We start from the raw sequence: 20484 nt of genomic DNA, 5'->3' as shown, positions 1-20484 counted from the left end.
CAAAAATCTCGCAAAGGCAAAAATAAAAAGGCTTCAAGGTTTTCAAAGAAACACAAATGATTTTCACGGAGAAGAAGTGCTTAACACAAATCTTACATGCGAAAGCAAACACAAGATACAGCACTCAGGTTGTGCGTACACAATCCTGACATGTTATTAAAATCTAGCGTACTACTCCGGAAGGCAGCAAACACACCAACACAAACTAGCGTACAGATAAAAACAACACATCATACAAGCAGGCATAACACGCGGCTACTCGGTGCTCTCAGTCGGAGATGGTGAAGATCTCCTTCCCCTTGCCGATGGCAAGGCTCAGCGGTCCAGGAGAATCAACCTCCTCCTCTCTAGCTGGTTCCTGGCGTGCGACGCTGCGCGGTGGTGATGGTGCGGGGGCGACTGGTGGTAGAGCGCGAGCGGCAGGCGGTGCGGCTCTGACTGGGGTAGGAGCGATGACTCGGTCGAACTCCTCAGTGGTAGGCAGATGGCGAGCAGTGGCCAAAACGGCCGGTGCATACGAGGCTGAAGACGAGACAAATGTCAGAGGCGGTGCTGTGTGGAGAAGCTCCTTCCTGCTGGCAGGACCGCCCCGGACTAAGTCCATGCGGGCAGCCACAAGATCATCTACGAGGTTGTCGAAAGACTCCTCCAGAGCCTTGAGATACTCCACAACCATCTCGATGGCTTCATCTCGCTCTCCCCGATGGCAGGCGAACGCATAGTGGCTGGTGTAAGGCACATGGCATGGGAGGTAGCGGTAGCGACGAGTCTTCATCGTAGGAAGGATGTCCCGAAGGCGAGCTATCGCCTCACGGGCAGCCATCTGCATGGCATGCCTCTCCGTAGGCATGGCCCTTCGCGTAAAACGGAAGTGACGAGCAGCAGAACGTCCTCCCTTGAACTGCACCACAGCTTGGTGCATAGACACATCGTCACTGAGCTTGTGCTGATAGACTGTGAACTCCGGGCGAGCTGCTGGCCCGATCGCGAGCTTGGTGATGGAGACGAGGAGCTTGACAAACCCCTCGGGCACGTTGGTGAACACTCGATTCTCACAGTTGCTGCCAGCCATCTACAAAAGTAGGCAAAAATTCTGAGTAGTCATGTCATAAATTTTATGATGACCAACAGAAAATAGCTACAATTGCAAAATGCTGAAAAAGCACAAAAGACGCTAATAACCGATTAGCGATTGCACCTAGTGGCTTCCTACAGTCACCCTGGCTCTGATACCAAGCTTGTCACGACCGGTTTTTCAATAAAATAATTATTGAGAGACCAATCCCTTTTACGGACCAGCGAAGAAGAATTCCTTCTCACTGGTAGACAATAATCTTGGTCACAGAAGAAAAATACCAGGAGTACTAAATATAACACAAGGTTGAGCAGAGACTGCCCAATAATTTATTACAGGCACGCCGATAAAACAATACGGCGGATAGGGTGGCAAACTTCTAACTCACGATAATAACGGTGGTGGAAATATCATCGCGAAGCGAGTGATATGATTCCAGAAGACTACAACTCATCGAGCGTCGGAGTGAGGCTCGAGGAGACTTATTGCGGGTGGCGGAAGCGTAAACAACATAAGTGACCAATATCCGGGATCGCGCAGGACTGACTGGGACTCCTCTAGGCATCGGACGCTCTATCAAACTCTTCATCCAAGAGATCGCCTTCGTCAACATCTGGCCAAATCAACAAGCCAGGTGAGTACTATGAAAGTACTCGCAAGACAGTTCGGACATAAGGTATAACAAATGTAAACATGAAACACATGAATAAGTTAACCAGTGCGATTAGGCATAAATAAATACTGGGTGCCAAGCGAGGGTCTGAATGACGCCTCGAGCGGAAACTGCAGAATAGTAATACTGGTGCCAAACGAGTGTCTGAAAGACTCCTCGAGCGGAAAATGCGGAATAATAACGCGGGTGCCAAACGAGTGTCTAAAAGACTCCTCGAGAGGAAAATGCAGAATAGTAATGCCACAGTCGGGCGTCAGGGCGACACCACATAAAGGGCTTATAACAGAAAGTAAAGACAGTGCATGCCGCAGTCGGACGTCTGAGCGACATCACATAAAGGGCTTATATCGAAAGTGAGAAACGAGTACACGCCACAGTCGGACCTCTGCGCGACGTCACCTAAAGGGCTTATATCACATCTCATTATTACAACAGTTCGGAGACATAAATTCTCACAAGCATGAGACACAAAATAAAGTTAGTCCATCCACTGGAATAACAATAAAATCTGAAATTTTTCCACTTGAGCTTGCTCACCGGGGACAAGTTTTTTTCACACGGATAGATATGGATGTAATGTTTACACTACTGATCATGGATACGATGATTTGGAAAGAATTGACTCTGCAGAGTTTGTACTTAACCACAGCCAACAGATTTCAGTAGTCACGGGGACTAGTTCCGTCTGCGGTGTTTTGGAGGAAACACGTCTAACCAGTACACACCCAATTCAACCATCCGAAGCCAGGGATCACCCTCGGCGACGTTCAAGAAAAACCTTGAGACGGGGAGGCTACAACCTCGCGTAGCATGGGATCAAATTTATATACGCGCGCTCTAAGGGGGTGCCCCCCCTCTCGGTCCCAACCGGAAACACCCATGCCCCCTGACCGAATGACTGGCTTTAATCCTGGGCCAAGGTACCATCATCCCGGCCTCTCTGTTTGGTGTGTACACGGAAAGAGGTTACCAACTTACTAAACCGCATCCTGGCAATGAGACATGTGGTAGCACGGAAAGGGGAAGGGACGGTAACACGGCTCCAACCATGTTAACGTCGGAAAAGTCGGATGACGCAAGGCTGGCATGCTGCAACAGTACCACCTTGCTGCCCTTCATGTCACCACATGATTAGGCCATCTCTCATCAGAGATCATCGCAACTTTGGAACATGCGGGAAAAGATCGATAACGTGGCTCCAACCATGTTAACGTCGAAGAAAGTCAGATGACGCAAGGCTGGCATGCTACAACAGTACCACCTTGCTGCCCTTCATGTCACCACATGATTAGGACATCTCTCATGAGAGATCATCGCAACTTTGGAACAAGAAGGTCGTCGCCTTACAAGCAACGAGACATCTTACCGACACTCATATGCCACGCACGAACTTTCACATGAACATGCAAAACATCTGCCATATCAAATGTTCAAACATGCTTGCCTGGTTCGGAGAAGTCGGAGTCTAGCTCGGCGAAGTACGCGGCTCCGTCACCCCTCCCGGAACCTACGGCAAATCACGAAACGGGCACTAACGTGAAAACCAACACATACACAGAAACTTTTCCAATTATTTTTCAAATAAATCCCATAAAAAACTAGACAAAATTTGAAGATTGTCAGAAAAAGAATCACTCAAAATTACCTTTTTATTAAAAAGTTATAAAGGTTTCTGTCCAGGGACTTATCTGTAATGAAACAGAAAAGTTCCAGGGTTTTAACTGAGAAAATAGAAAACGCTTCGGCTGGGAATGCGCAAGCGCAAAGGAGGAAACGTATTTTGCCAGAAGGCGCCAACAGAAAACGGTTCGCGAATAAAAGAACAGAGGCTGACATGCGGGGTCCACATGTCAGGTTTGAAAAGCTCGCCGGTGCCCGAAGACTGCGGTGGACGCCGGCGTCGAACCACGGCGAGTTAGGAGAAACGGAGGGTACCAAGAGCTTCAGCGTCCTCTTCCGCGTCGGTGGGTGGAGGACTCGTCCAACGGGGAGCACTATGTCGACGGCGACACTTTCTCCGGCGGACGGTGGCTCGGGTGAGGATGGGGAACTCCGGTGGAGGGCTGCAAGCTACAAATTGAGGCACGGGTCAGAAAGAGGGATGCATGGTGAAGCTACTGGCAAGAGAATGGAGGCGGAGGAGCACACACGGGGGCGAATCGGGCTGGATCCCGTGGCGGGTCGCGGCGGCCGGAGTCGAGGGAGGAGACCTCCTCGGGGCTCTTCCAGTGGCTAGGCGTGCTCTAGGGGGAGTGCAGGGCTGGTGGGTGCTCGTGTTGAAGCTCGGGGCCCCTATTTATAGGCAGATCGACGGGATGGCCGTGAACGGTGAATCTCCGGCGAGCGATTATGGCGGAGCAGTGGGTTGGCAGGGGGTTTGAGCGGTCGAGCAGCATCAGTGGATGTTACTGGACTCGATTTGCAACTAAACGGGGTCGGTCTTGGCGTAATGGCGTCGGTCCACGGTGAGGTGACCGCACGGGCTCAACGGCGGCAGAGAGCGCGCTCCGCGCCCTGCTGTTCACGACGAGAGCGGCAGCGCGTTCGGGGGAGTGGAAGGCCACGCGGCGAGCTCCGGTGGTTTGGGCGGCGTTGGGTGGCGTCGTCGGTGCCGTGTCTCCCGCTGGCGCCCGCAAAGCCGCCGCCGGCGTTGGTCACGGGGTGGCGCACCTTCTGCTGCTCGTCGCCGACGCCCGCAAGGTGCCAGGCACTCGTGCGGTGCAGGAACAAGGGGGCGAGGACGAGGAGCAAGGCGACGCGGTGGCACTGGCGAGATCGATGTCCATCTCTGAAGAAAACGACAGTGAGCACTGGACTGAATCTCTGAATTTTCTGAACTTTGACAAAGACAGTGCACTGCAGGTGTTCGACAGAAGGTTTTGGCTATGAGATAAATTTTTCTAGAGCTGTAACTTGGTGAGATGATCACTCAAAGCACCCAGGGGCTGCCTGAATTTACTTGGAATTTTTTGAGAAGGTTTTGAATGAATTTCACCAAATTTGCCAAATCTGGTCCAAACTTGCAGCAGGTGTAGTTTGAAATTTTTGAACTGAAGACTAGTGGATCTTCATGGTTCCAGGTTGAGGGTTCAAAGGACTAGGAGGGGAAAGAAGTTTGGTGGTAAAAGTCCAAACAGAAAATGGAGTTCCTTTGTAAATCTCCAAGTGGTAGAATAGAAGGCAGAAATTTGTTTGAATGAAATTTGAATGGGAATAATCACATGGGGAGGTTCAACTTGCTGGATTAGGTGTAAAACATGATCCAAAGGTGAGAGAAGGATTTGGGGAGAGGATTTGTACAAATGTCATGGTAAGAAGGGGAAGTTGAAAGTGGTAAAGGACTTTCCAAAAGCCATAGTGCAAATTTAAAAAGATTTTTAGAAGTTATTTTCCCAAATGAAAAAACGTTTTGTTTTGAGTCCAAATGAAAAGTAGGAACTTCCAAGACCAAAGGCAGATCTTGGGTGAATCCAAACAAAACTTTTGCCATAAGGAAACATATATGAGAGGGAGAGTTCTCTTAAAGAAAAATTTAAATTGCTCCCCTCAAGTCAAATAGAAATCTTTTTTTTAAAAATCCAAATAAAACTTGGGTGTCACACCACTCGATGAATTTTGCAAGATTGGCAAAATACCTTTTGAGGGTAGTTTAGACCAACCACATCGTAAAGATGTGGATGGGTTTATTGACACTATCACTATGGGGAAAACCAGGAAGGTTTACGATGCAAGAATCACTAGCATACATTTCCTTGTTTTACGCTATTTTGCCATATTTGCTAGTCGTTGCCTAATTGGTCGCGGAAACTGTGGAAACCTTAGTGTTCCTGATATTATCATTTTGTTCCATGGTTTATTCTGCGATAACACTGTTAGTATGGGCAGTATTATTGCCAAACGGTTAAGTCTGAACCGTACAAAGGGCCCCATCTTTGGAGGTATTTATGCTTCACGCCTTGCTGCACACTATAACATACCTATTAGGTGTTGGAAATATGCCCTAGAGGCAATAATAAAATGGTTATTATTGTATTTCCTTGTTCATGATAATTTTCTGTTGTTCATGCTATAATTGTATTAACTGGAAACCGTAATACATGTGTGAATACATAGACCACAACATGTCCCTAGTAAGCCTCTAGTTGACTAGATCGTTGATCAATAGATGGTTATGGTTTCCTGACCATGGACATTGGATGTCATTGATAACGGGATCACATCATTAGGAGAATGATGTGATGGACAAGACCCAATCCTAAGCATAGCACAAGATCGTGTAGTTCGTTTGCTAGAGCTTTTCTAATGTCAAGTATCATTTCCTTAGACCATGAGATTTTGCAACTCCCGGATACCGTAGGAATGCTTTGGGTGTACCAAACGTCACAACGTAACTGGGTGGCTATAAAGGTGCACTACAGGTATCTCTAAAAGTGTCTGTTGGGTTGGCACGAATCGAGACTGGGATTTGTCACTCCGTATGACGGAGAGGTATCTCTGGGCCCACTCGGTAATGCATCATCATAATGAGCTCAATGTGACCAAGTGTTTGGTCACGGGATCATGCATTACGGTACGAGTAAAGTGACTTGCCGGTAACGAGATTGAACAAGGTATTGGGATACCGACGATCGAATCTCGGGCAAGTAACGTACCGATTGACAAAGGGAATTGTATACGGGATTGATTGAATCCTCGACATCGTGGTTCATCCGATGAGATCATCGTGGAACATGTGGGAGCCAACATGGGTATCCAGATCCCGCTGTTGGTTATTGACCGGAGAGTCGTCTCGGTCATGTCTGCATGTCTCCCGAACCCGTAGGGTCTACACACTTAAGGTTCGGTGACGCAAGAGTTGTAGAGATATTAGTATGCGGTTAACCGAAAGTTGTTCGGAGTCCCGGATGAGATCCCGGACGTCACGAGGAGTTCCGGAATGGTCCGGAGGTAAAGATTTATATATGGGAAGTCCTATTTTGGCCACCGGAAAATGTTCGGGATTTTTCGGTATTGTACCGAGAAGGTTCTAGAAGGTTCCGAAGTGGGGCCCACCTGCATGGGGGGACCCACATGAACGTGGGTAGTGGGGGCAAGGCCCCACACCCCTGGTCAAGGCGCACCAAGATCCCACCTTAGAAGGAATAAGATCATATCCCGAAGGGATAAGATCAAGATCCCTAAAAAAGGGGGATAACAATCGGTGGGGAAGGGAAATGATGGGATTTCTTTCCCCCACCTTTGCCAACGCCCCAATGGACTTGGAGGGCAAGAAACCAGCCCCCTCCACCCCCATATATAGTGGGGAGGCGCATGGGAGCAGCACCCCAAGCCCTGGTGCCTCCCTCCCTCCCGTGACACCTCTTCCTCCCCGCTTGCGCTTGGCGAAGCCCTGCCGGGATCCCGCTACTTCCACCACCATGCCGTCGTGCTGCTGGATCTCCATCAACTTCTCCTCCCCCCTTGCTGGATCAAGAAGGAGGAGACGTCCCCCAACCGTACGTGTGTTGAACGCGGAGGTGCCGTCTGTTCGGCACTCGGTCATCGGTGATTTGGATCACGACGAGTACGACTCCATCAACCCCGTTCTCTTGAACGCTTCCGCTCGCGATCTACAAGGGTATGTAGATGCACTCCTCCCCTCTCGTTGCTAGCATCTCCTAGATTGATCTTGGTGACACGTAGGAAAATTTTGAATTTCTGCTACGTTCCCCAACAGTGGCATCATGAGCCAGGTCTATGCGTAGATTCTATGCACGAGTAGAACACAAAGTAGTTGTGGGTGATGATTTGTTCCATTTGCTTGCCGTTACTAGTCTTATCTTGATTCGGCGGCATTGTGGGATGAAGCGGCCCGGACCGACCTTACACGTACTCTTACGTGGGACAGGTTCCACCGACTGACATGCACTTGATGCATAAGGTGGCTAGCGGGTGTCTGTCTCTCCCACTTTAGTTGGATCAGATTCGATGAAAAGGGTCCTTATGAAGGGTAAATAGCAATTTGCATATCACCGTTGTGGTTTTTGCGTAGGTAAGAAATGTTCTTGCTAGAAACCCATAGCAGCCACGTAAAACATGCAACAACAATTAGAAGACGTCTAACTTGTTTTTGCAGGGTATGCTATGTGATGTGATATGGCCAAAAGGATGTGATGAATTATATATGTGATGTATGAGATTGATCATGTTCTTGTAATAGGAATCACGACTTGCATGTCGATGAGTATGACAACCGGCAGGAGCCATAGGAGTTGTCTTAATTTATTGGATGACCTGCGTGTCAATGAAAACGCCATGTAATTACTTTACTTTATTGCTAACCGTTAGCCATAGTAGTAGAAGTAATAGTTGGCGAGACAACTTCATGAAGACACGATGATGGAGATCATGATGATAGAGATCATGGTGTCATGCCGGTGATGAAGGTGATCATGCCGCGCCTCAAAGATGGAGATCAAAGGCGCAAGATGATATTGGCCATATCATGTCACTTTATGATTTGCATGTGATGTTTGTCATGTTTACATCTTATTTTCTTAGAACGACGGTAGCATAAATAAGATGATCCCTCACTAAAATTTCAAGAGAGGTGTTCCCCCTAACTATGCACCGTTGCGAAGGTTCGTTGTTTCGAAGCACCACGTGATGATCGGGTGTGATAGATTCTAACGTTCGCATACAACGGGTGTTGACGAGCCTAGCATGTACAAACATGGCTTCGGAACACAAGCAAAACACTTAGGTTGACTTGACGAGCCTAGCATGTACAGACATGGCCTCGGAACACAAGAGACTGAAAGGTCGAACATGAGTCGTATAGTAGATACGATCAACATGGAGATGTTCACCGATGATGACTAGTCCGTCTCACGTGATGATCGGACACGGCCTAGTCGATTCGGATCATGTATCACTTAGATGACTAGAGGGATGTCTATCTAAGTGGGAGTTCATTAAATAATCAGATGAACTTAATTATCATGAACATAGTCAAAAGGTCTTTGCAAATAATGTCGTAGTTTACGCTTTAGTTCTACTAAGATATGTTCCTAGAGAAAATTTAGTTGAAAGTTGATAGTAGCAATTATGCGGACTGGGTCCGTAAACTGAGGATTTTCCTCATTGCTGCACAGAAGGCTTATGTCCTTAATGCACCGCTCGGTGTGCTGAACCTCGAGCGTCGTTTGTGGATGTTGCGAACATCTGACATACACGTTTTGATGACTACGTGATAGTTCAGTGCGTAATGTTGAACGGTTTAAAATTGTGGCACCAAAGACGGTTTTAAAACGTCGCAGAACATATGAGATGTTCCAAAGACTGAAATTGGGATTTCAGACTAGTACCCACGTCAAGAGATATGAGACCTCTGACAAGTTTCTTAAGCCTGCAAACTAAGGGAGAAAAGCTCAATCGTTGAGCATGTGCTCAGATTGTCTGAGTACTACAGTCAAGAGGTATGAGACCTCTGACAAGTTTCTTAAGCCTGCAAACTAAGGGAGAAAAGCTCAATCGTTGAGCATGTGCTCAGATTGTCTGAGTACTACAATCACTTGAATCGAGTGGGAGTTAATCTTCCAGATGAGATAGTGATGGTTCTCCATAGTCACTGCCACCAAGCTATTAGAGCTTCGTGATGAACTATAACATATCAGGGATAGACATGATGATCCTTGAGCAACTCGTGATGTTTGACACCGCGAAAGTAGAAATCAAGTAGGAGCATCAATTGTTGATGGTTAGTAAAACCACTAGTTTCTAGAAGGGCAAGGGCAAGAAGGGATACTTCATGAAACGGCAAATCAGTTGCTGCTCTAGTGAAGAAACCCAAGGTTGAACCCAAACCCGAGACTAAGTGCTTCTGAAATGACGGGAACAGTCACTGAAGCAGAACTACCCTAGATTCTTCGTAGATGAGAAGGCTGGCAAGGTCGACAGAAGTATATTGGATATACATTATATTAATGTGTACTTTACTAGTACTCCTAGTAGCACCAGGGTATTAGATACCGGTTCGGTTGCTAAGTGTTAGTAACTCGAAATAAAAGCTGCGGAATAAGCGGAGACTAGCTAAAGGTGAGATGACGATATGTGTTGGAAGTGTTTCCAAGGTTGATGTGATCAAGCATCGCATGCTCCCTCTACCATCGAGATTGGGGTTAAACATGAATAATTGTTATTTGGTGTTTGCGTTGAGCATAGACATGATTGGATTATGTTTATCACAATACGGTTATTCATTAAAGGAGAATAATGGTTACTCTGTCTATTTGAATAATACCTTCAATGGTCTTGCACCTAAAATGAATGGTTTATTGAATCTCGATCGTAGTGATACACATGTTCATGCCAAAAGATATAAGATAGTAATGATAGTACCACATACTTGTGGCACTGCCACTTGAGTCATATTGGTATAAAACACATGAAGAAGCTCCATGTTGATGGATCTTTGGACTCACTCATTTTTGAAAAGATTGAGACATGCGAACCATGTCTATTAGTATATATGCATGAAGAAAGTCCATACAGATGGATCATTTGGACTCACTTGATTATGAATCACTTGAGACATGCAAATCATACCACATGGGCAAGATGACTGAAAGCCCTCGTTTTCAGTAAGATGGAACAAGAGAGCAACTTGTTGGAAGTAATACATTTGATGTGTGCAGTCCAATGAGTGCTGATGCACGCAGTGGATATCGTTATGTTCTTACTTCACAGATGATTTGAGTAGATGCTGAGAATATTTACTTGATGAAACACAAGTCTGAATTATTGAAAGGTTCAAGTAATTTCAGAGTGAAGTTGAAGATCGTCGTGACAAGAGGATAAAATGTCTGTGATATGATCATAGAGATGAATATCTGAGTTATGAGTTTGGCACACAATTATGAAATTGTGGAAATTGTTTCACGACTAATACCACCTGGAACACCATATTGTGATGGTGTGTCCGAACATCATAACTGCACCCTATTGGATATGGTGCATACCATGATGTCTCTTATCAAATTACAACTATCGTTTATGGGTTAGGCATTAGAGACAACCGCATTCACTTTAAATAGGGCACCACGCAATTCCGTTGAGACGACACCATATGAACTATGGTTTAGAGAAACCTAAGCTGTTGTTTCTTAAAAGTTTGGGGCTGCGACGCTTATGTGAAAAAGTTTCAGGCTGATAAGCTCGAACCCAAAGCGGATAAATGCATCTTCATAGAATACCCAAAACAGTTGGGTATACCTCCTATTTCAGATCTGGAAGCAAAAGTGATTGTTTCTAGAAACGGGTCCTTTCTCGAGGAAAAGTTTCTCTCGAAAGAATTGAGTGGGAGGATGGTGGAGACTTGATAAGGTCATTGAACCGTCACTTCAACTAATGTGTAGCAGGGCACAGGAAGTTGTTCCTGTGGCACCTACACCAATTGAAGTGGAAGCTTATGATAGTGATCATGAAACTTCAGATCAAGTCACTACCAAACCTCATAGGACGACAAGGATGCGTACTACTTCAGAGTGGTATGTAATCCTGTCTTGGAAGTCATGTTGCTAGACAACAATGAACCTACGAGCTATGGAGAAGCGATGGTGGGCCCGGATTCCGACGAATGGCTCGAGGCCATAAAATCCGAGAGGATCCATGTATGAAAACAAAGTATAGACTTTGAAAGAACTACTTGATGGTCGTAAGGCTGTTGGGTACAGATGGATTTTAAAGGGAAGACAGACAATGATGGTAAGTGTCACCATTAAGAAAGCTCGACTTGTCGTTAAGATGTTTTCCGGCAAGTTCAAGGAGTTGACTGCGATGAGACTTTCTCACTCATAGCGATGCTAAGAGTCTGTTAGAATTATATTAGCAGTTACTGCATTATTTATGAAATCTTGCAGATAGGATGTCAAAACATTGTTTCCTCGACGATTTTCTTGAGGAAAGGTTGTATGTGATACAACCAGAAGGTTTTGTCAATCCTGAAAGATGCTAACAAGTATGCAAAGCTCCAGCAATCCTTCTAAGGATTGGAGTAAGCATCTCGGAGTTGGAATGAACACTTTGATGAGATGATCAAAGATTTTGGGTTTATACAAGGTTCATGAGAAACTTGTATTTCCAAAGAAGTGAGTGGGAGACTATAGAATTTTTGATGAGTATATGTTGTTAACATATTGTTGATCAGAAATGATGTAGAATTTCTGGAAACCATCTAGGGTTATTTGAAAAGTGTTTTTTAAATGGAAAACCTGGATTAAGCTACTTGAACATTGAGCATCAAGATCTATAAGGATAGATCAAAAACGCTTAATAGTACTTTCTAAATGAATACATACCGTGACAAGATTTTGAAGGAGTTCAAAATAGATCAGCAAAGAAGGAGTTCTTGGCTGTGTTACAAGGTGTGAGTATTGAGTAAGACTCAAGACCTGACCACGGCAGAAGAGAGAGAAAGGACGAAGGTCGTCCCCTATGCTTTAGACGTAGGCTCTACAGTATGCTATGCTGTGTACCGCACCTGAAGTGTGCCTTGCCATGAGTTAGTCAAGGGGTACAATAGTGATCCAGGAATGGATCACATGACAGCGGTCGAACTTATCCTTAGTATCTAGTGGACTAAGGAATTTTCTCGATTATGGAGGTGGTAAAACAGTTTGTCGTAAAGGGTTACGTCGATGCAAACTTTGACACTAATCCGGATGACTCTAAGTAGTAAACTGGATTCGTATAGTAGAGCAGTTATTTGGAATAGCTCCAAGTAGCGCGTGGTAGCTACATCTACAAGATGACATAGAGATTTGTAAAGCACACACAGATCTGAATGTTGCAGACCCGTTGACTACTACCTCTCTCGTAAGCATAACATGATCAAACCCTAGAACTCATTGAGTGTTAATCACATGGTGATGTGGACTAGATTATTGACTCTAGTGAACTTTGAGTGTTAATCACATGGTGATGTGAACTAGATTATTGACTCTAGTGCAAGTGGGAGACTATTGGAAATATGCCCTAGAGGCAATAATAAAATGGTTATTATTGTATTTCCTTGTTCATGATAATTGTTTGTTGTTCATGCTATAATTGTATTAACTGGAAACCGTAATACATGTGTGAATACATAGACCACAACATGTCCCTAGTAAGCCTCTAGTTGACAAGCTCGTTGATCAATAGATGGTTATGGTTTCCTGACCATGGACATTGGATGTCATTGATAACGGGATCACATCATTAGGAGAATGATGTGATGGACAAGACCCAATCCTAAGCATAACACAAGATCGTGTAGTTCGTTTGCTAGAGCTTTTCTAATGTCAAGTATCATTTCCTTAGGCCATGAGATTGTGCAACTCCCGGATACCGTAGGAATGCTTTGGGTGTACCAAACGTCACAACGTAACTGGGTGGCTATAAAGGTGCACTACAGGTATGTCTAAAAGTGTCTGTTGGGTTGGCACGAATCGAGACTGGGATTTGTCACTCCGTATGACGGAGAGGTATCTCTGGGCCCACTCGGTAATGCATCATCATAATGAGCTCAATGTGACCAAGTGTTTGGTCACGGGATCATGCATTACGGTACGAGTAAAGTGACTTGCCGATAACGAGATTGAACAAGGTATTGGGATACCGACGATCGAATCTCGGGCAAGTAACGTACCGATTGACAAAGGGAATTGTATACGGGATTGATTGAATCCTCGACATCGTGGTTCATCCGATGAGATCATCGTGGAACATGTGGGAGCCAACATGGGTATCCAGATCCCGCTGTTGGTTATTGACCGGAGAGTCGTCTCGGTCATGTCTGCATGTCTCCCGAACCCGTAGGGTCTACACACTTAAGGTTCGGTGACGCTAGAGTTGTAGAGATATTAGTATGCGGTTAACCGAAAGTTGTTTGGAGTCCCGGATGAGATCCCGGACGTCACGAGGAGTTCCGGAATGGTCCGGAGGTAAAGATTTATATATGGGAAGTCCTATTTTGGCCACCGGAAAATGTTCGGGATTTTTCGGTATTGTACCGAGAAGGTTCTAGAAGGTTCCGAAGTGGGGCCCACCTGCATGGGGGGACCCACATGAACGTGGGTAGTGGGGGAAAGGCCCCACACCCCTGGTCAAGGCGCACCAAGATCCCACCTTAGAAGGAATAAGATCATATCCCGAAGGGATAAGATCAAGATCCCTAAAAAAGGGGGATAACAATCGGTGGGGAAGGGAAATGATGGGATTTCTTTCCCCCACCTTTGCCAACGCCCCAATGGACTTGGAGGGCAAAAAACCAGCCCCCTCCACCCCTATATATAGTGGGGAGGCGCATGGGAGCAGCACCCCAAGCCCTGGTGCCTCCCTCCCTCCCGTGACACCTCTTCCTCCCCGCTTGCGCTTGGCGAAGCCCTGCCGGGATCCCGCTAGTTCCACCACCACGCCGTTGTGCTGCTGGATCTCCATCAACTTCTCCTCCCCCCTTGCTGGATCAAGAAGGAGGAGACGTCCCCCAACCGTACGTGTGTTGAACGCGGAGGTGCCGTCCGTTCGGCGCTCGGTCATTGGTGATTTGGATCACGACGAGTACGACTCCATCAACCCCGTTCTCTTGAACGCTTCCGCTCGCGATCTACAAGGGTATGTAGATGCACTCCTCCCCTCTCGTTGCTAGCATCTCCTAGATTGATCTTGGTGACACGTAGGAAAATTTTGAATTTCTGCTACGTTCCCCAACATTAGGCACCATGAAAAAGAAGAAAAATTGCTGCCCACTGCTTATTTAGATTATAAGAGTATGGTAGCGCATGACTTTATTGTTAAGAATAGGGAAGGAGCTCTTAAATACAAATTGTTCTTTGATAAACATCACCCTGAGACTATTACCTTGCCTGCTCCCTCCTTGTTTAATTTATCTGAAGGTCCGTATCTCGTTCCGTTGGCGGCCATTCACGCCTACCGGAACCCTACACCAGCCACGGAGCCAGAACCACAATTTGAACCTCCACGAAAGTCTAACTACTAGTGGGATCCGGAGATGATTGCCAACCAGTGGCAGTCAGAGTCTTCTTCATCTCAGTACGACCCAGCTATAACTTTGGATATCCGCCAGGCCATCCGTGGCAATAAACCAACTTAGGTCAAAAGCCTAAGCTTGGGGGAGTACGTATTTCCCACCGACATTACATTCATGTTCACACACTCATTGCTAGATGTCGGTGCTCATACTTTTTCACTGTAATATCCCTGCTAGTTTATTTTCTTTTTATGCCTTCTTCTTGTGTGTTTGTTAAATCTTAAGAAAAACCAAAAAAATTAGTAGTAGCTTTTAGCTAGTTTACTTTTCTTGCTGTAGTAGTAATAATTAAAAGAAAACCCAAAAAGATTTCCCATTCTTCTTTCGCTTGTTGGGAGCTTTCCCGTGTAAATAGTTTTATTTCTTTTCTTTTCTTTGGGGGTCGATAGGAGAAGACCATGATTAAATTGTTGAAATGGCTCGTATATGCATTGTTGTTGATCTAACCAAGAGCCCATATTGCCTTGCCTTCTCCTGTTTATTGAATGCTCGCAGATTCCAGCTTAGCCCAAAGCATGTGCACTCTTATTATTTTCACATCGTTCGATCGTGCAAGTGAAAGGCAATTATGACGATATATGATGGACTGACTGAGATGAGAGAAGCTGGTATGAACTCGACCTCTCTTGTTTTTGTAAATATGATTAGTTCATCGTTCCTGATTCAGCCTATTATGAATAAACATGTTTGCAATGACAATTAGAGACCGTAGTTGCTTATGCCATGCTTGATTAGCTAGGAGCTTATAATGGTTTACCTTGCGTGCCAACATGCTATTAAAATTGTTGTGATGTGGTATAGTAGGGTGGTATCCTCCTTTGAATGATTTAAGTGACTCGACTTGGCACATGTTCACACATGTAGTTGAACAAATCAACATAGCCTTCACGATATTTATGTTCATGGTGGATTATATCCTACTCATGCTCGTACTCAATGTCTATTAATTTTAATGCATGTTCATGACTGTTGTCGCTCTCTAGTTGGTCGCTTCCCAGTCTTTTGCTAGCCTTCACTTCACTACAAAAAAAAGACACATCCGTGATATTTTGGGCCGAACGAATTTTTTCCTGTCATACATATGACACTTCTATGACGATAATTGTGACGAAACCCGGTATCATCATAGATGTGGTGGGCTCCTACTTCTATGACAAAAAATCATGACAGAAAATGGGCTTTTTGTCCTGGGCGGGCCGGAGACGCAGCTGCATGACATTCTTTGGGCCATCCATGACGGAAAAAACCGTGGTAGAAGCGAGGGCGAGGAAAATTTCGGGGAGTTCCCGGTTACGGTGGGAGGTCGGGGGCCGAGCGATGCGCGTTTCTCTCGTACACGTACGCGCGTGTGTGCGAGGCGTTGGCTCTAACTGAACCCGAGCGAGGCGTTGGGCTCTAACTGAACCCGAGCGATTGCACTGCAGGCTACGCGTTACTGAACCCGAGCGATCGATCGATGGCTGTTAACTGAACCCGATCGAGCGATTCCTTCACTACTGCTGCTAACTGAAGCCGATTGATTGGATGAACAGTGAGTGTTGCCGGGGGGGTGGATGAACAGTGAGCGGTGGCGTTCCCTCTGGATGAACAGGACCCCATGGTGTGGAGGGCTGGATGAACAGTAGACGGTGGAGGGGTGCCCGTGGAGGGGTGATTGAACAGGACCCCGTGGTGTGGAGGGCTGGATGAATAGTAGACAGTGGAGGGGTGGTTGAACAGTAGCCGGTGGAGTAGCGCGCGGTGGAGGCTGGATGAACAGGAGCCCGTGGAGGCTGGAGGAGGTCGACGGTAGCCCATGGAGGCTGGAGGAGGTCGACGGTGGAGATGAACAGTATCCCGTGGAGTCCCGTTTTGTGGTACGCCACACCCCTCCCGATGAACAGGACCCCCGTTTTGACCGTAGGAGGTCCGTTTCATCCGTTTTGCGGTACGCCACACCCCTCCCGATCAACAGGACCCCCGTTTCGACCGTAGGAGGTCCGTTTCGTCCGTTTTGCGGTACGCCACACCCCTCCCGATCAACAGGACCCCCGTTTCGACTGTAGGAGGTCCGTTTCCTCCGTTTTGCGGTACGCCACACCCCTCCCGATCAACATGACCCCCGTTTCGACCGTAGGAGGTCCGTTTCCTCCGTTTTGCGGTACGCCACACCCCTCCCGATCAACAGGACCCTTGTTTCGACCGTAGGAGGTCCGTTTACTCCGTTCTGCGGTACGCCAGGCCTCGTTTCCATTGCCTGTTCCGTCCAAGCCCTCCCGATGAACACGACCACGCATTCCGTTCCGACCCAGCTGGTTGGCTCCCACGCGTTCCGTTGCCTCCCGATGAACACGACGCATTCCGTTGCCTCCCCATGAACACGACGCATTCCGTTGCCTCCCCATGAACACGATGCATTCCGTTGCCTCCCCATGGATTTCTCCGTTCCGACCCAGCATGTACACGAGCCCTGGCCGTACGTATGCGCGAGTAGGCGTTCGAGACCCCGCCCGTATGTACACATACGTGGCCATATTTTCTTTCTTGCACCCTGGCCGCTGTACGTACATGTACATGCTATGTGCGCGCCTCTACTACGACACGTACGCGCCTCTACTACGACATGTGCGCGCCTCTACATCCACCAATATATATGTACGTACACGTTCATGACCAGATTGACAACACTATGTACGCTTCGACCAGGTGGGTCCCGACTGTCAGGCACTTCCTTGCGTGCGAAGATGTAGCTGGTGGGTCCCAGCAGTCAGGGGGGCGAATCGTTTTGTTTTTTTGCCCGGACGCACTTCCTTGCGTGCGAAGGTGTAGCTGGTGGGTCCCAGCAGTCAGGGGGGAAATGTTTTTTTCACGAAATACGGTGGCCCATCCGGTGGGTCCCCGCTGTCAGGTGAAGGAATAATTATTTTGCACGTAATAAGGAGGCACTTCCTTGCTGCGGCCGTGGACCCAGCTGTCAGCCTCTCCACGTACAGTCCACGTCCGATGGAAGCCGTTCCTTGACCAAGTTGACCACGCCGTGCCGAGAGCACCAGGGCGGTGGACGACGGCGAGGCCTAGGAAGGGGACGACGCGGAGCCGGGGAAGACGCGGCAGTGGATGCCCACGCGTAGAGGAGTACGAGGGTTCACTGGTTCGCTGCGGTGTGAGGCTGCCGTTGCCGTAGAATAACAGGGGGTGTGGGTGAGTAGAGGGATGGCCTGGCCAGCGGTGGGAGTAGTAGGGGGCGGTGAGGCCTCCGCCGCATCGCAGCCGGCCACGGGAGGCAGGAGCACGAGGCACGACCGGCGCTGGTTTGGGCGGCTGGAGCAAGAAGACTAGAGGTTGAAGAAGCACTACGGCCGTTGGATGGACATCGTACGGTCACTGGAGCTAGAATCGTGCATATTCACTAAGTTGACAAAGCCCTCTGTCCCCGTCAACTTAGTAGGCCCACAAGTCAGCCTGCCACTATACTGGGTCCTAGCTAACAGGGGGAGTATTCATTTTTTGTGCGTAATAAGGAGGCACTTCCTTGCATGTGAAGATATAGCTGGTGGGTCCGAGCTGTCAGCGGCGGTAACGTTTTTTTCGCGAAATACAAAGGCCCTTTCGGTGGGTCCCTGATGTCAGGTGGAGGAATCATTATTTTGCGCGTAATAAGGAGGCATTTCCTTGCGTGCGGCCGTGGACCCAGCTGTCGGCCTCTCCACGTACAGTCCACTTCAGATGCATGTCGGTCGTTGACCACGTTGACCAGGCCGCACCGGGAGCACCAGGGTGGTGGACGACGGTGAGGCCTAGGAAGGGAACGACACGGAGGCAGGGAAGACTCGGCAGTTGTTTCCCACGCGGAGGGGAGTACGACTGTACGAGGGTTTACTGGTTCATCTGCCGTCGCTGGAGAATAACAGCAGGTGTGGGTGAGTAGAGGGATGGCTAGGCCAGCGATGGGAGTACGGTGGGGCGGTGAGGCCTGCGCGGAAGCATAGCCGGCCGCGGGAAGGAGGGAGCAGGCAGTCCCGCCGGCGATTGTTTGAGCGGCTGGAGCAGGAAGAGCAGAGATTGAAGAAGCACGACGGCCATTGGATGGACATCATACGGTCACTGGAGCTAGAATCGTTAATATTGACTAAGTTGACAAAGCCCTCCGTCCCCGTCAACTTAGTAGGCCCACAAGTCAGCCTCCCACCATGGTGGGTCCCAGCTAGCAGGGGGAGTATTCATTTTTCTGTGCATAATAAGGAGGCAGTTCCGGTGGGTCCGAGCTGACAGCGGGGGGGGGGACGTTTTTTCGCGAAATACGGTGGTCCGTCCGGTGGGTCCCAGCAGTCAGGGGCAAACGTTTTTTCGCGAAATATGGTGGCCCGTCCGGTGGGTCCCAGCAGTCAGGGGGGAAACGTTTTTTCCGCGAAATACTGGTGGCCCGTTCGGTGGGTCCCTGCTGTCAGGTGGAGGAATAATTATTTTGCGCGTAATAAGGAGGCACTTCCTTGCGGCTGCCGTGGACCCAGCTGTCAGCCTCTCCATGTACAGTACTCTTCCGATATAAGTCGGTCGTTGACCACATTGACCACGCCGCGCCGAGAGCACCACGGCGGTGGACGACGGCGAGGCCTAGGAAGGGGACAACGCGGAGCCGGGGAAGACGCGGCATTGGATGCCCACGCGGAGAGGAGTACGAGGGTTCACTGGTTCGGCTGCGGTGTGAGGCTGCCGTCGCCGCAGAATAACAGGGGGAGTGGGTGAGTGGAGGGATGGCCTGGCTAGCGGTGGGAGTAGTATGGGGACGGTGAGGCCTCCGCGGCAGCACAGCCGGCCACGGGAGGCAGGAGCATGCGGCACGACCGGCGCTGCTTTGGGCGGCTGGGGCAAGAAGACCAGAGGTTGAAGAAGCACTACGGCTGTTGGATAGACATCGTTGACCACGCCGCACCGAGAGCACCAGGGCGGTGGACGACGGCGAGGCCGACGAAGGGAACGACATGGAGCCGGGGAAGACACGGCAGTGGTTGCCCACACGGTGGAGAGTACGAGGGTTGACTGGTTCGGCTGTCGTCGCCGGAAAATAACAGGAGGTGTGGGTGAGTAGAGGGATAGACAGGCCAGGGATGCGAGTATGATGGGGCCGTGAGGCCTGCCCGGCAGCACTGCCAGCCACGGGAGGCGGGAGCAGGCGGTTGCGACGGCGCTGGTTTGGGCGGCCGGGGCAGGAAGATCAGAGACTGAAGAAGCACGATTGCCGTTAGATTGACATCTAACGGTCCGACGCTGGTAGAGTCGATTGTTGACTAAGTTTCTTTTTTGATAAACCTTGTGTACGCATGAACTTAGTAGGCCCACAAGTCAGCCTCCAAATCTGTGGCAGACAACATAAAGCCCATTTGCTATTTTTTATAATTTGCAGCCCATTTGCTAATTCTTAAGTAATTTATTATAGCCCACTTTCTGCCCAGGACCACGGTCAAAAAGTTCAACCTTATTTTGCATATTTTGGTGGAGTCAGAACTGTTGTAATCCCGAAATGATAAACATTTTTTTAAGAACTTATTGATTTGCCAAAAAAATCGTTTTGTTTTTGTAAGCAAATAAGACGTGGGACAATTGAGTTGGTTTAAGGGAAAACCAGTGGTAAAAAAATCAGCGCTGGGTGGGAAAAAACAACAAAAATAAGGATGTAAATATGAAAATGGA

Source organism: Aegilops tauschii, chromosome 6 (genome assembly GCF_002575655.3).
Source record: "Aegilops tauschii subsp. strangulata cultivar AL8/78 chromosome 6, Aet v6.0, whole genome shotgun sequence".
NCBI lineage: Eukaryota > Viridiplantae > Streptophyta > Magnoliopsida > Poales > Poaceae > Aegilops > Aegilops tauschii.
Note: the sequence above shows the minus strand (reverse complement) of the source record.